The sequence below is a fragment of the Nestor notabilis genome, unplaced genomic scaffold (assembly GCF_000696875.1).
Source record: "Nestor notabilis isolate BGI_N333 unplaced genomic scaffold, ASM69687v1 scaffold35331, whole genome shotgun sequence".
NCBI lineage: Eukaryota > Metazoa > Chordata > Aves > Psittaciformes > Psittacidae > Nestor > Nestor notabilis.
In genome coordinates this window covers 29,922-42,439 of record NW_009913965.1, presented here as the reverse complement: position 1 = coordinate 42,439, position 12,518 = coordinate 29,922, and positions in this window count along the sequence as shown.

Below are 12,518 nucleotides of genomic sequence, written 5' to 3'. Positions count from 1 at the left end.
TTTTCTGCAAAGCATTTGGCTGGTAGAATGTTCTGCGCTTCCTGAAGCTGCATGGATAGCTACATTCAGGCAGTTATTTAGGCACATGTCTAGCTTTAAGCTCAGGGAGCAGGTATTGCTTTCTCCAGATAGGGTATGAGCTTAAAAAGCACACACCAGCTAATGCCACTGACTCTCCAGGGACTCCTCAAAAGCATGGCCTTCAATCTCTCTTCTGTAATGAGGCAGGGAGGGTGGAGAAGAAAATGAATATATGGTGGTAAAAAGACCTTTAGAAGAGACAGAAATAGGGGATTGCCCTTTTTTAAGTTACATTGAGGTATAAGACATGGCAGTTCAGCATTCATAGCAGGCAAATACACAGGCTGAGGAACAAAAGGGAGAAATTGTCTATTCCCTCCACATCTGCTGGGAGTGTCTCTGGAAACATCTAGTATGAAGCACTATGCACAAAACTATTTTGTAACCTTGGAAAAGAAAATTAATTTTCCTCTCCCTTTTGTGGAAAAAAGATAGGCATGTTGATTAGGGCAGCATGGTCTTTTAAAGAAGATGAAGGTAGGATGAGCTGTCTCCTATCATCATGACCTCCCTGCCAGCCCTCTTACATTCCATCTGATATCACAGTACTCCGGAGTGCACTGCCTCAAGAAAAAATGGGTGGGCAAATTACAAACCCAGTTAAAGAGAAATCTAAATTCTAAGCCAACAGGAAATTTTATTGGTAAGAGAGTAATAGCAGCATATATTTGCTAAAACTTCACAGTGTTCGGTCATCAGCTGTCACATGGGAGCAAACAATATGCCAAACCTCACCTATATCAGTCACTGGGTCATTTAGAGGAGTGTTGCAAAGCTTATCAACCACTACTACAATTTTTGTGATGCTGTCTTTGTAACTGAATGCTTTTTTAAATACTGAAATGCAATAAAAACGAGGATAAAGGATGCAATTTTAAAGCCTTCTGATAAAGGCTTTCATTAATCCGAAGAAATTCCAGGCAAGCTCAGCATTTGCTCAAAATTGCTATTGGTTAGTTGAAATAGAAGCACCTCACTCGCCAGCTTTGTTAGGACTGAGCTGAATCTGCTGATCATGGAAGTAAGCTCTTAAGCTCTATCCTGCAGTTATTGTTGTGAGGATTTTGAAAGGAAATCACAACAATTATTTCCAAATCACTGGTGGTGCCTAATCTTTTTATTTTCATACATGCAAAATTCCAGGCTTTCATATGAAGTATGTATGCTACATGCTTGAACTCTATGGATACCTGCATACCAGCACATAGTTACATTGGAATTGCTCTAGTTACATAAAAATGTCCATATACTGGGGAAAGCTATAAGAGAGCTGAGACCTAGAAGAACAGCAGGAGGAGGTCAAGCAAGGTACCCGAGAACAATGCAAACAGAACCAACACACCTGTCTGTCCAATTGAATTGAGCCCTTACAGGTAGAATGCCCAGATGAAAGATTTGCTCAGATTTTTGAAGAATCATAGCTACACACACAGTTTTAATGCATGTCTGTAGGGGGAGATCATATCTTTATTAGCCTGTTCAACATAGTTAGAATAAAACCCTTCTGGGATCAAAGTCCCTTCATCAGGACTAATTGAAGCACTTAAGACTACTATAAATCTCACTTCTCTCATATATAAAGACCATTAAAGGTACAACAAATGTCTTGCATAAATAGAAAGGTAAGCAAACATTTTCCAGGAACAGAAGCATGGCTTGTAACACAAGAATTACACCTGCCTTCCATAATGAACAGGCATTTCACATCTGCAGCAGAACAAATCAGTCCTTGTCCTCCCAAAGCAACCTGCAGTCTAATTTTCAAAGTATTTTTTTCAAGATTTCTCTTGTTTGTTTTTTTTTTTAAGATTTCTCTTGGGTTCTCACTTGTCTTGAGTGAGAAGTGAGGTGAACAGAAGAGGAGAAAGAAGGAAGAGAGGCAGAAAAATTGTTTAGCCAGATTTTGATTTATCTGCTGCAAATGCTGGACTATTTTTAGAATGTTGATCACATTTTGTGAGACAGTTCTTGTTACGAAGATGTTGCTTGAAGTGCATGGTGAGTTATGGTTGAATACATCCACAATATATCACGATCCAGGCATTTGCATGGGTTTATAATTCAGTGAGCACCTGCAACTATATAATTCTTCTGAGACTGACAGCTATTGTTATTTCGTGTTGTTTTGTCTACTGCATTTCACCATTGCTTCTCTTGAAAACGTATCCATCTATCTTTGAGAAACTGTAATATCTATATATTACTAATATCTGTATAGCGCAAAATATATATGATAGTTCATAGACACAGGAGAAAATCTATTGTGGACCTGGGCACACTGACATTTACATTGACATTTAACTAGCACAACAGACTAGTAAACAATAGCTTTGTTCATAACTATGTTTCAGAGTGTTGATCACTGTGCAATTTGCCAGTCAGAACCTATGAAAGTTCTGTTTCCATCTTTCAGGAAAAGTCGATATTTTACTAAACCCTTTTTTCCCAAGACAGACTAGAAAGATAAGGCAGTCTTAAAGTATCAAAGAGAACAAAACAGTAAGAAAATATGAACTGCATAAAATCTGTTGATATAGTTTAAAACAAACACTGCTTCTAATTTTCTAACTAAAAAAACCCTAACTGGTTAGTATAAAAAGAGCACCTCTGATGTTGTGACACTACACATTTAAATACAAACAGCATATTGTAGGGTTCCCTGTTCTGTAGCATTTAAACACAACAGTCAATGTGCTTCATATGCTACTAAACTGTTCAGCTTCATGATATCTGAAATACGTTTATATATGAACTCCTAATTACATTTGTCTGAAATTATTCCAGATGGGTGTGAAATCTCCAAATGAGTCTTAGATATCTAGGACTTGAAAATCGAATTACTTACTGCGTCTCAGAACCCACACTTGCTTGCTTGCATTGTGATGCAAGAAACATTTAAACTTACAGATGGGTTTAAGTGTATGCATTAATCCTGCTAAAGTCAATCATACTATTAAAATGTGCTTAACAGTTTGCAAAATGAGGCCTCTAGATAACGTATTTTCAAATTTACTTCTGCTTTAGATATATCTTTGAAAGGTACTATCTTCAGCTTCAACAGCTATTAATTTCTTTTCCATCCTCAGTATTATTACTACAAATACACAAACTTAACATAAAATTGATGTATATTTATAATTTATTTAAAATACAGTATCTTCTTTTAAATAAGATAACCTTCTGTTACATTACTGTGAAGTTTGCCTTCATACAAGTGTTTCTTATGTTGTTTTTCTACTAGCTGGGGCTTTCCCAAATAAATAAATAAATGAATAAATCTAATAATTTGCATATTCAGAAATTGCAGCTCTAATTTAAATTGCAAAACATACCCACTTTTGGTGCACTGATGGAGCAACATGCTATACTTAATACAAAGGTTAAAAGAAAACCTGGAAAGTCCAGGCTTCTGATGTTTACATTTTTTTTTCCCCCTTCTCTTTTGGAAATGCACAGACTGTACCTTTTCTTGGCAGATCCAGGCAACTTAAAGGCTCAAGGAAAAAAGTCACACAACAGAATTTATTTTCTTATATAGTTTTTTTTTTTTTTTTTAATTTTGCATTAGAGAAAGGAACTTCATCAACATTGATTGTCATTTACAAAACATTCAAAAATCATGTGTGCATTATTATGGAATGCTAACTGTATTGAACTAATAATTTACAGGACATAAAATAAGACAAAAATCTATTACATTCTAAAGTAATATAGAACCTGTTCATTTGACAGGGATGCTGGTCCTGCTGGTCCTACAAAATTCATGATAAAAAATCAAACCCTCAACAGTCACTTTCTAAATGAATCAGGCTGTATTTTGACTCACATACACACAAATTAGGTCAGCTATATTAAACAAGGAAGAAAGATCAGAAGAAAATTGCAGATGTAAAAATGCTGGATGAACTTCTGGCTCCATGGAAATCAGTGAGGGATTTTGCTGTTGGTTTTGATCGAAACAGATTTTTGCCCAGAATGTCACAGTTAGTTTGCGGTTTTGCTTTTTGCATCTACAAGCCAGTTCAGATACATGACAGTTATTATACAATTAAGCTTAAAAAACCCCAAAACAATTGGCTCTATGAGGCATTTGATTTTAGAAAGGAATTTTTATTCAGCTTTTGAGAGTGATTCATTTGAGTGTTACTCAATTCTTGTGTGTTACCAACACTGGTAACCAAGCTTATCAAGTAGCAAACAACACACCCCCAAAATTAAAATCAAATTGATTTACAGCAGTTATATCTACAGCCAAGCACTAAATAGCTCAGGGCTTGGAGATCTGGGTCTTAACATCTCATTTCACTCTAACAAAATGAATTGGAAAAAGGATAAAAGCATTAGGTATTTAAAAGTGGGAAGTATAAGAAAAACCATTTCTCTCACAATCCTAAAAGCAAGGAAGCATTTTCAGGGATATTTCAAAAATATTAGAAAGTTTCATTTAAATCTAAATATCTATTTTAATTATGTTTTTTCTTTTTTATAAATTGCTAATCATAAAATACTAGCCATTAAAGTCATATTGGGATGCTGGAAAAGCATCCAAATACTTTGTGTGTTATTTACGCTCCTGCATGTGTTATTATAGCTGTTGATTATCTGGACATAATTTCTTTTTCTATTATGATCTTTAAAATATGTATTTGGTGAAGGTCAGTTATGGCTTCAGATTACAGCTAATGAGTGATCTGACCTCAAATCTGAATAAGAAATTAAAGACATAGAAAAATATTTTGCTCATTGGAAAGAAAGGTTTCTATTAATATAATTCATGCCAGAAGGATTCGTAAAAGCCATATGCTATAACGAAACATTATTTGCTTGAGCAACCTTTCTTCAAATTATATTAGTCAAATGCAGTCTGCAGGTATTAATACAATACTCACTGTACAGACTCACTGGGATCATGTTTCATTGACAGTCCCATCTTTTGTTTTTACCCCATTACAAACAGAAGTATACACTAAACATCAACGGCTGGTCAAAAGGCTTTATCTATTACAATCAGTTTCCATAAAAACTGAAGAGTACATTACACTTACAGGAAGCAAGTACATAATTTGGTCTTTGATGTTTTTCCTCTTTTAAAAAAAAATCATTACAAAGTCTTATGCTTAAACAGAGACATAGAAAAAATCAGTGTATTCACTGTCCCAAGTTATTTACAGCAAAAGTTACAGAGACAGAATACATAGTATCAGACCTTCCACAAGCATATATTAAAAGTAATTACATTTGAAAAAATATTTTATTTGTCTTCTACATTTCTACAATACATACTCAGGTTTCTTTCTTCTTGTTTTGTTTGTTTAGTTTTTAAGTAACTTTCTTTAGTGTTTATCAGATGAGGCAGAGAGTGCAGCTATAAAATAAGGGATTTTGTTGCTATTCTGATTACTATTTTATGTATATCGTCCACTCATTACAACCAGAGTAATTAGTTTAACATGGGAATTATCTCACAGCTATTAGCATAAATCTCAAAATTCCCCATGCATTTGATTTAGCTGGGTGTTGGTAACATCTTAGAGTTCACTTGTGCTTCATTTGTGGCCACAAGTACAATTACAGAGCCGCTCCCTCTAGCCTACTAGAGGTCACGTTGCAGTCACGCAAGAGAAAGAGACTACCAGGGCTAGTTCACTTTCTATGCTACTCAGTGGCTTTTTAAGAGTAAGTGCACAAATAAATCCCCATCTACTGCACGACAATGAGTAGTCCACACTCTGTAGGGTTGAATGATTATTAGCATTTCTTACTAACAACAAAACACCTTTTTTTGCCTGATTCTGACATTGAAGTGACACGTTAAAAAAACACAAATGTAGTGCATCTGAATCTGAATCCCCAAAGTCAACAGCCTAATGTAGTTACCTTGACTTATTAAGCTGTGTGTCTAATCAAGACAAGTATAAGTGCTTTTAATTTTTTTTTTTATTTTATATTTTTAATAAGCTGGTTTTATCTGGAACAGTCTTCAAGGTAAAGCCTGTCCTTTCCTGTTCTTTGTGGTTGGCCGTATGGCCGTGCTGTTTTTAAAATGCAGTTGCGTTCTTGGTGCCTAAATAAGGGACCAATGTGATCATAATATTGAAAACTAGGAGACATTTTTTAAATTCTGTTCAGACAGAGTTTTATATTGAGCATACTTTACTGCTGCCAGTGTACAGCCATAAACAAGGGTCTCGGCCTTTTCTTGAAGCACATACATTTTTCTCAACAGCAGTATCTTTGATCACAAATTAGCAGCTCCATCCAACGAATCCAACAAATACACAAACCCAGTGATATCTACATTAGATGAAGCTTTTTCTTTATGTTACTGTACAGAAGACCACGTGCAAAGCAAACAATTTCTGCAAGTACAGTTACAAAGAAACACTTGTAATTTATTTATTGCTGCTATATCCAATGATGTTTTCTTTCATTCTCTCTATGTGCTGTGACTGAATTGTGAGGATGATGAAATTATGTAAATGTAGTACATCGTGTTACTGAACTCACTGTGAGCAGAGTTATCCTCGCTGCCTGCAGTAACAACCAGGAAATATCTCTCCTTTCCCAGACCATTTTGTGTATTTCCTTATTCTTTCAGCACAAATGAAATGCAAGGATCATTTGGAGGACAGTGACACATCTATCATGTCACTGGACATTCAGGCTGCCTTTTTAAGAGTTACTGATCTTTGAGCTACCACTGCAGAAATTTTAGGTCTCTTCTTTTCATGATGGCTTTTGTTTGCAGACTGCTACAGATGCGGCTTTTATAGTTGTGATCTGCTGCAAACCACTTCTGGGATGGTAAATTACTGGCATGTTTGGCTTACTGTCACACACAGCCTTACTTGCAGGGACAACACATGCAGGAACAATACAGCTAAGTGAGGATGTGGAGGCTGGGAGGAAGAGGAGGAAGGAGCCTGCTTCCTACCTCCTCTGAGGAGCCTCCCTTGGAGGTTGCAGGTAAGGTAAGCATCTGCTTAGAGAAAGAGCTAAGATGAATCATCTACCCCTCCATGCTTCACTTATTAGGAGTAAAACAAAAAGGAAAGAGAGGCAAGATCCTGTGGCCAGAAGACTTTACTTTCTAATGGACAGACATCACGCTAACAAGAATTTCATCGACATCGCTCCCAGCAACCTGCAAGATTAATATTCAAATTGCAATGGAACAATTGGTAAAGAACACGATTACAAAAACTTTAATGCATAGGGATGTTGGCCTCTCCTTTTTAACTCCTGAAGTTGTTCACCTATCTTCTAGGTGTAGGGAGTTCAGAAGATGGAGGGAGTCAAAACCCATACATACTCACTCTGAGGATAGGAGCAATGATCATACTCAAAATTGATGAAGACCTCTTGGTTGGAGACCTGGAATTAATTCAATGACTGGCAATATAATCCACTGTAATATGAATTTCTGTGTGTGTTCTTGTAATTAGAGAATGTCTATAGAAAACATGTGGTGTAAGGCTAGGATTAAGCAGAAGTGGATTTCGAAATTCTAGGAAATTGGTATATTTTTCACTAACACAGTATAAAACAGGCTCATGTTTGCTTGAGGTGAGAAAAGGACTGGTCGTACCATGGAGAAGCGTTGCTACAGAAGCCTGGGGGTAGCTATGATTTTGTGCATCCCTGAGAGGAAAGGGTAGTTGTTAGCCACTTTATACTGCCTGCTCTTTATAGTCATGTTTCCATGTGGTAGCTCAGCATAACTGTTGCCGTCACTGATGACATACTATCATTGAATCCATATCTTAACCTTTCTATTACATGCCTGGCGCAATTCTGAATATGAGCTCGCATTAATGGTACATAAACTCAGTACCTTTAAAATGCACTTTCTTTTGTCAGTTGTCTAAATTCAGTAACTCATACAAAGCTTACTTGCATTTTGTTTACAAAAGGACTCTAACGTCACAAACTGATGGGTCAGTAGGGCTCCACTGAATGTGAAACAATGGGTGAAGTGAATCCTGCATTAAGCTGAGGAAATGCTGACAGTGAATTCAGTTTATACCAATGTTACTTCTAATCACTGGCTTGAAAGCCTTGTCTGGGTTGCTTTCATTTGGGCAGCTCAACCTGTGCCCTTCAAAGCCTCCAACATTCTCTTCCTTATTATCACTGTTATATTTATATATCTATTTTCAGTAATGAAACATCCCTGAGTGGCATACAGTGCAACATCTGCGTCAAGCAGTGATTGTCATTTACAAAGTGTGAAACTTAAAAAGGAAAGAAGAGGACTGGGTCTCCACACACTGTTCCTAATGGATGTCAGAGACAGGAGTTAGTTTATAGACTGGAGGCAGAAAGCACTGGTACAGGTTGGTGGGTGTGAATACACTAGTTTGTAATTGCCCAGGAAAAGCAAGCTGTTCTGTTTCAGGTTTCCATTTCTTATGGGCTTAGACATAACTCATCTGGACAAAAAACTCTTTCATGTTTCAGTTTGATCTTACTGCCCAGTGCTATTACTGGAACATCCAACAGATGTTCTGGAAATTGGAACCAGCTTCCAGGCTGGACCTTGGGTTTTCTGGAAGCAGCACAATCAATGCAGAGTCAGGAGGATAGGGTCGCCTGAACATCTTTCAAAGGGGCTTTGTAGCACAGCTTTAGACCGCAAAAAAGACAACAGGGAAAGGTGCCATCAGCTGCACATCTCTAACTGTCCTGCCTGACCAATTTGTGAGACTGCTGCAGCCTTGGAGCAGCTCTTACAGCCTGGTGGTGAGAGGCTGAGATGCCAGTACACAAGAGCAGCTTTGCAGCCTCTTGTGAAGAATTTGTTATGTCAGAAATCCCTGCAAACAGTCTCAGAGGGAAACATACATCTGTGCAAGCTGCCACCATGAAAACAAAGAAAATCACATAATAAAGCTCATCTTCATGGGTGGGTCTGGTAGCTGCTTCACCTGGAGCACCATGACTTTGGCACAGGTATTGAGATAGCCTTGGTGCCCGCAGTGCAACAGGAGGAATAAAATGTGAAACGGAGCTGAAATGAACAATGGGAAGCATGAAGTAAGAGCATTAAAATGCAAGTATGAGTATAACACCTGACTTGTGCTCTGCAAAGCTCAAAGGAGACCTCTTAACCCTAAGGGCCTCCAACTTTATGAGGGGTTTAGCACCTTCTGTGTGGTGCTGAGATGTCTTTGTTTTTAGTGGCTCTAGTTAGAGCTAAGGGAGCCTGACAACTTGCAGAATCAGTTCCTAAATGCTGCGTATCACAAACCAATCAAAACCCACACATTTCTTTTGGAAACAAGTTTGCTCAACTAAAGTGTCTTCCATTACCCTGTTTTTTTCTAGTAATCGCTATATCAGTCTTTCCATTAGAAGGAAATATGACTCTTGGAATTAATTCTTTATACAAAGAGCTGGCAAGAGTGACGTTTATACCAAAATTAAGTCCCTGTGGTAGTGTAATGAACAGCCTACATCTGCTTCCTCAATGCCAAGGATAATTTAGATCAATGTGATTGAATTATCTGAGAGCAATGCTAAAAGTAGAGGATTGAATACATGTTTTACATATACTTTTGTTAAAGATCCTGGGCTAATCAATCATTAAAAAATGTGCCCCATTTGAAAAACTTGTCACTAAAAAAATCAACAAACAAAACCAATCACTACAGAGAGCAGATGTGACAAATCCGAGATTTAGAGATTTCATTGAAGGGCTTCAGATAATACTGAGGACTAATGAAACCCAAGAAGTAAAGTACAACACTAATATTTTCTGAAATGCATTTTTTTAGTAGATTATGCAGTTATTTACTCAAATTCATGCTATTTTATTATGTAAAGTCTACGAATAACTGGAATATATGAAATTCAATATCAAGAATTTGAAATCTTGAGTATAAATTACCATGTATCAAAAACAGCAACAAAAATCTAGCCTGTATCATGTGATTGTTATTTGTTGTTCTATATTCAGTCAGTGATAGGCAAAAGAGGTACTATACCTATGTGGCCAATCCCAAATCACAGAAAAATAAATAAAATTTATCAGCCTTAGTTACCACAGATAAATAATGTATGAGAAAGAATTTTAATTTTTCCAAATAAACTACAAGTTTATTTGCTCAAATTCTGTAAAAAATAGTAACAAAAATAGAGCAAGCTGTTGATAATTAACTTTATTTGAAGATGAAAAAAAAAATCTATTGGCAATGATTGTAATTGTTTGAACAGGCTATTGCCTATCAATGGCAATGAAGATTTTGTATACCAGCATCTTAATATTTTTTGGAAAAAAGGCAAGAATCCATTATTGTTCCAGGACTGGACACTGCTACCTGTGTGGTGCCTGGCAACTAATTTAACTTCTTTTCCTTGAATTCTGCATCTTTAAAAAGTGGCAGTAATCCTTACTGATTGTAAAGGTCATGAGGTTGCAGTGATTTAAGAATAGTGCTTTAAGGATTGAAAGCCCTGTGGATGATTAAATAATGTATTTCTCACTGGTGATTTCCATTTGGTTATCTTGCCTAAGACATAAGCAAAAATCCCAAGGACTGATTAGCTTATTTGAAAAGAACAAAACTTTTTCAAGATGTAACACATAATTGTGAAGTACTATTTATAAAAATGACTAACCTCTTTATTTATAAGCACTAAGAAGGCTAATATTTATCACATTCTATATTCCTGTGGGTTGTCTAAATATCTTAGTTTTGACATACTGAAAACAAGTTTATGAAGGATTTCAAACAAACACGTTTGTGTGTTCTTGTGTTGGAAAAGACAAGGAAAATATTAATATCTTGAAGTTAAAACCAAACACTTCTAAGATTCAGTCTGACTTGATTTTTTTTTCCTAAAGAAATTTACACAAGCAATACATAAATGCAGTGAAGTTTTTTTGATATGAGAGAGTTAGATTTGGGGGTCCTATTCATGGATTTGCCATGTAAAAGAGACTGCAAACAGATAAATTACCCTATAAAGGAATGCCAGGTTTAGGGTTTAAGTAGTATAAAGAAGCATCAATAATAATGCTTTATTATGTCAATGACGTTTTAAAGTAATCAGCAAAGATCAGAAAATGTGCTCTGAATTTGGAGGAAAAAAGTGTTTTACATATTGCTGTTCTGTAAGACTAAGTAATTTTGAAGAGTATGTTACGTTTGCAGCACAATTACCAGCACAAATAACTTTGCTGTGAATTTTATTTTTTAATCTTTTTAAAGTTGTAAGGGACCTACAGAGAAACATTTATTAGCTGAGAGTTTGTAACCAGCCTTGTATCTGGTCTGACTTTGCTAAAACAGACCAAATACCTGTTGATGTTGTCTAGACTGGATTCTGTCTTGAAACATGAATGTAAACTTGCAAACTGGCTGATGGAGGGAAACGGAAAACTCCACAAAGTGGTTGGAATAGCCTGTGAATTATTTGGCCATGCAGAAAAAGGAACAGATCGGGAACAGGGCTGTGTGAGTCTGCTGGAAAAGCTGGAGGCATTAAGTTATCACTGTGACAAACCAATTCTCTGCACATAGCCTGGTGCCCACCTGAGTCCCCATGGGCTCCCTGTGACACCACTGTGCTGTGCAGCTGGTGGGTCGTCTGCCCTCCAGCCAGCGTGTGCCTCCTCGCCTTGCCTCAGACTGCACTGACTTCTGTGTGATTTGAAATAAAGAAATCTGCTTGTCACCCTGCCTTCACTTAATTTTTAATCTGCTACCTGCTGCTTCTTATTTCTGCTCCACTCTCCACTAGTGTCCCCGGAGAAGACTTCTCTGCAAAAGCTCTCAGCAGGTAGAAATGGTGGTAAGGATACAGCCATAGCAGAAACTGAATCCCTCTTCCATAGCTAAAAAGTCTGTGTTTTGTATCTCTAGCAGTATCCAAATACAAAAATCATAACTGCTAATTAACCTTAATTAATCCACAAGATTAAGTCCATGGCAGTCTTCCACTACCCTCTGTGTTTGCCTTTGGTTTTGCAAGCAACTGCACATGAAGTGAATTCAGAGACAGACAAAAAGAAAGACCTAATCCTTTGCTCCCCTCCTGAAGTGCATCTAAAATCAGCCCTATATATGTATATATATACAGTTATATACACACAGTTATACGCATACATATACGCATGTGTATGTGACATACATATAAGTATGTGTTTAACGGAAACCATTAGTCCCATCTACATGGTGGTTGTGTCAGAAACAGTGATACTTATATTTGCGTTTGTAACCATGGACATTGCTCGCTTTGACTTTCCTCCTCCTTCCCTTCCTTCCTCCCTCTGCCACTACTCTTCAGAGCTACATTTTAGGCTTCTTACAGTTTTCACTGAGTTCACGACATTGCTTTCCATTGAGTTCAGCAAAAAACAAGCCTCACAACTAATTTTCAAAGCAGTATATATAAAACAAAATCATGTATGGAATCAGAAAAATATGCATGTG